The sequence below is a fragment of the Solanum dulcamara genome, chromosome 7, assembly GCF_947179165.1.
Source record: "Solanum dulcamara chromosome 7, daSolDulc1.2, whole genome shotgun sequence".
Classification (NCBI taxonomy): Eukaryota; Viridiplantae; Streptophyta; class Magnoliopsida; order Solanales; family Solanaceae; genus Solanum; species Solanum dulcamara.
The window spans coordinates 27,650,172-27,655,879 of NC_077243.1; positions in this window are offsets into that span (position 1 = coordinate 27,650,172).

Here is a 5,708-nt window from a genome sequence, read left to right on the forward strand (position 1 = left end):
AATTTGGCTAAGAAGCCCTTTTATCAATCAATCATTCAATCATTTCACAAGACTCCCTTAAATATAGGCATTTGCTTCATAAACTTTCATTTAGAGTCAAACTTTCAATCCAACTTCATTTCAACATAAGAAGACTAGGTGGGTTCATTTCATATAACTTTCAAATACATTTAAAAGAATACATGTATGCATGAGAGTGATATGAATGCATCAAATCAAACATCTTAAAAATAACCCACCATATGCACTTTAAAACTACTTTCAAGCCTTCATATAAGTCCCTTAATAAACCATCTATTTCATGTAAATAAGAATCAACATAAGTTAATATAGGTAATAAACTTCAAATATTCAAGAATCTATACATTTGAAATTATTGTATGAAAATCCATAAAATTTCTTATCGCTTGAAATCAAGAGTCAATATGCATATATATCAATAGGAGTAAATAAATATAAATATACCATAATCTATGCATTTGGAACAATTATGTAAAATAACATAAGATTTCATCATTTAAAATGGAAATACTAGATTGAGAAAACTTTTGGGCTCCATGGGTGGAAGAACCCATGGGTGAAAACCCGCATACCTTAGGGAGGAACTTGAAGAATTTGGAGAATTCTTGGTCTTCAATAAGGAGCCTTGAATCCTTGAGTTTGATAGAAAAATTGGAGGGGATTATTTGAGAGAGAAGAGGATGAAGTTTAGGGTTCTTTAGAAAGGTGAAAAGCTGAAAAATGACTCCCAAACATGCCCAAGTTCGTGTATATACATTTAGGGAAAATGCCCAAGTTGCCCTTCATCAAAAAAATCTGGAAAATAGGCAAAAACACTGCTGGCGCTATAGCTGGCGCGACGCGCCAGCACTCAAACTACTGAGGCTAGTTTGCCTGAAATTCTGCAAAGATAGTTTGTGGTAAAATGGTCATAACTTTTGACTCCAAACTCCAAAAATTTCAATCTTAGTGGCGTTGGAAAGAAGACTCGAAGACCTTTAATTTGGTAGGTCGTGGGACACCCAGTTCGTTATATTCCAGGATATATGGTCGTTGGAAGTTGACCCTTATACGAACTCATTCGGAAACTTGGTCGAGACTAATTCTTTGGACTCGACTTGGTTTTAGGGATCCCTTATGACCCTAAACCACATATAATACCCTTAAATTACTTAGGAATTGATCCTAACTCATGAATGCACTTCAAAGTCGTAGAGTACGATCCTATACGTACATGAAAAATGCTACGAGTCTTGGCGTAGAAATTTTTGGGGTGTTACAGTTGTCCTCTTCTCTTTTGAGAAGAAGAAAAAATGAAACATTCTTAGGGTTTGGGTGTTGGTATCTTAAAAATAGGAAAAAATATTATGATTAGTTATGGCCATTGATTAAGTCAATGAACGGATGTGATTGAAAGTTCTGATTTAAAATTAAACCACATTGAATTCAATTTGGCTAGAATTGAAATGAAATGGAAGTGGATTGATTAGCAATTTAATAGATTGGATAAAAAGGACTATGCTTAAAATAAAATGAAGGAAAATTGAATAAATTGCTATCTAATTAATAACCATTATATATACATATTGAATAAGTAAAATCCTAAACTTTATCAAGTAATTATTTTTATACATAAAGTAAATACTTATGTATATATCATGTAAATACATATAATACGTACTAAAATAGATGTATAATATATATATATATATACTAAAATAAGTAAATTATAAAATAAACTTAGTTAAATAATATTTTTTATATAAAGAAAATACACATATATACATAATATATACTAAATAGACATGTAAAAATATTCGAACGTATGAAGCTCATTATTTTAATTAAGAATAAAAATGATAAAGATAAAAGTAGTAATATTAATAAATAATAAAAATATTGTAAATTATGAATGTCAAAATGTACGATTTATTGGATAAAACTAAATATAAATTTATTTATTTAATAAAGAAATAATTTTGAAAATGCCTATCTATTAAGATAGCAATTCGAAAAGTTGTTATGATTTGGTCAAAATTGGGTGTCAACAACTGTCATTTTCTTTGAGTAGGATCGATGAAGGAGATCCTGGGCAAAGAAAATTGACAAATCAAATTTTGACCGACCACGTCTTCCTCTTCTGAAAAAGAGGTTTGGTATGGACTTTAGAAAGTTATGGCCAAACTCTGGTATCGAGTTTCCTACATATCTCAGGTTACATGAGAATTCAGGCCACTTGTAGTTCAATACGCTTGATTTAGCGCATTAATTTGAAAGAATTCAAAAGCTATCACGGAGTCGAATTACAGAGAGACCAGAAAACTTGGGCACAGAGTGAGAAAAAGTTGGAGTACAGTCGAGTTTTCAACATCGAGACTGCCTACATGTCCCTAAATTTGGGAATCAGACTGCTTGTAGTTCGACTCAATCGGTTGAAAAGGAAATCTCTTATGCTAAGATAACCTTCGGTTGGGAGGAGTGACAAATGAATCAAGTATAAAATATAGGCTTGCAACCTCTTAGCCATGAATGTGGCGCGCTTCACACCCATAATTAAGAACTTACACGGAGATAATTTCCAAAGCCCTTGGTGTACTGTCACTCAGATTGAGAATTTACTTCCGGTGACAAGGTGAAGTTTTCCAGAGCTAAATTGAAGCTAACCAACTCAAAGATATACCATATGCCTTCTGATAGGGGTGTGTTTTAATTATGGTGGAAGTTATTCTTCAACTTGTGTCCCAATTTGCTGATAAGAAAAGTTCCACGTTGTGCTGCATTCTTTTTGATGTCGTCCACACCCATGGTTTAATTGAGAACTCATCCTCTTGGATGCTCTCACAAAGACTAAGATAAAACTCATTAGTAGAAAAATGTAACTCAAATAAAAGGGTAGCTTCGTTACTATGTTGGCATGTCAACCTTCTCTGATTTTGACGTATAACAAAAAAAAACATATTTTTTAGGTTGATGTGATTTATAATATATTTCTCAAATGCCAATTTCTTTTAATTTTGATGCAATATGCGATGAGTTGATATGATGCAATATGATGATGGCCTTTTGGCAATGGTATGATAATAGCTCTCTCGGCAATGATATGATAGTGATGATGGCCCTCGGGCAATAATATGATAATGGTGATGGCCCTCTCAGCAATAATATGATAATGATGATGGCCCTCTCGGCAATGATATGATAATAACCCTCTCGACAATGATATGATAATGATGATGGCCCTCTCGGCAATGCTGTGATAATGGCCCTCTCGACAATGATATGATAATGATGATGGCCCTCTCGGCAATGATATGATAATGGCCCTCTTGACAATTACCACTTTCGATAATATAATATGAATGACCCTCTTGAAAGTAATATTACCACTTCCGATAATATGAATGACCCTCTTGACAATTACCACTTCCGGTAATATAATATGAATAGCCCTTTTGGTAGTTACCACTTCTGGTAATGTAATATGAATGACCCTCTTGACAATAATATTACCACTTCCTGTAGTATAATATGAATGGTCATCTTGGCAGTAATATTACCACTTCTGGTAATATGAATGGCCCTCTTGAAAATTACCACTTCCGGTAATATAATATGAATGACCCTCTTAGCAGTAATATTATCACTTTCGGTAATATAATATAAATGTCCTTCTTGGAAATTACCACTTCCGATAATATAATATGAACGGCCCTCTTAGCAATAATATTACCACTTCCGGTAATATAATATGAATGGTCATCTTAGCAGTAATATTACCACTTCCGTTAATATGAATGACCCTCTTGGCAATAATATTACCACTTTCAATAATATAATACGAATGACCCTCTTGCCAATAATATTACCACTTCCGGTAATATAATATGAATGGCTCTCTTGGCAATAATATGACAATGATGATAATGTCCAATTGATAGGACGATGATGCTTCATTAGTAGGAATGATGGTGCTACATGGATAGGATGATGATCGATATCCTTCAAATGTGGACATTTGATCAATTTTTGGCATGATATCGGATATTTTGGCTAGTATCACTTCAAACCCTCTTCAACATTTGATGCGACTTATGTATTCCCATTAGACGTCTTTGACGCTGGAAAATACAATTTGACGTCATTATAGACGCTTACATGCTTTAAAAGTAGTTCTTTCGCCTGTTTCTGTACTAAAAAGGAACAAGTAATAGACACATTGTTTTTCCAACTAACGACTGAGCAAAAAATCTTAAGGAAAATTCTTGAGAATGGTACAAAGTTCCTGATCACTTCGACATTGGTGTGCGAATATCATGCTCATTTTCGAACACTTTATATTCATTATGGCTTATGGTTTACTGGAGATTTGAATGAGGTATTGTTTCTCGTATTTTGAACGTCTTCTTTTTGTCTGATGAATCCTAATGACTTTCTTTTTCTTTTTTCACTTTTGAAAACTCTTTGTTCTTTTGAATTCTTTGTACTTGCTGAACGAAGGGATATGATGATCCTTTATAAATCTACATCCATAGAAAACTTATTAGTTTTGAATGAATTGGTATGTGTTGAATTCTCTGTTTGTTTGCTCATTATCTTGCTATCTTCGATTGCTCGCTCTGATTCCACACTTATCGGTAGATATAAGACAAAAATATATTTATGCAAAATATTCGATGTATTAAAAGCTTTTAAAAAATATGAGTTTTAGAAAAGCGATTTGGAAAAGGTCACTGTCAGATGTCATGTCACGCATAACTTTAGATTAACGTCCTTGGTTCAAAGCTTCAAGCAGATATGATAGCTCGTTAGGAAAATTCTGAGAATCCTTGAGGGTTGAAGTTGGAAAGTTCTAACATAGCTGAAAATATTTGTAGTTGACTCTGATCTCTGATGGTGCTGGAGATTGTTCAGTTTGACATTAAACTTCTAATAATGTTGGAGAACATTTGAATAAAGTCTTGAATTTTTGAAGTTGACCAAAACCTTTAGATGATGTTGAAGATCATTTATAGTTAGCTTTAAATTTCTGATCATATTGAAAATATTCAAAACTGCCTTTAAACCTGTGATACTGCTTGATAAAATTTTGAGGTAATCTTCAAAAATTTCTGTTCCAATTAGATGTCTTGATTAATATCAAACTACCAATAAGAGATTTGTAGAATTTTTGAGACCCTCTCCAAAATTCTGTCCCAGTTGTTTTTTCTGATGCACCTCATTCTTGACTCTTCTGTAGAAAGATCTTCTTTGAAATTTTTGAGTCCCCCTTAAAAGTTCTGTCCCAGTTTCTATTATAAATAGAGAACTTACGAAAGACATAACTGAACCATTGTGGCACCTACGTATCCTGTTGAGGAAGGGATCAGGCCAAACATAGTTCCTCTCTCGGGAGATAAATGAGAAATGGGAGATTTTAATAGGAAAATGACCAAGGCCGATGTAGGCTGCCTACATATCTTATTCTTGAAAATTCAAGTCAGACGTAGTTCAAACACAAAAAGGGGATACTGAAAATAGATAAAAGTGTAACCGAAGCCGACATAGGCTGCCTACGTATCTCATTCTTGAGAATTCAGGTCAGACTTAGTTCTTTACAAAGATGAGGGTTAATTTAAAACAAACAAACATAGAAACGATTACAAGCCAACGACGCAATTACAGGCAAAGTGATAAAAAAAATAATTTAAATCTTCAAACAAAGTATATCT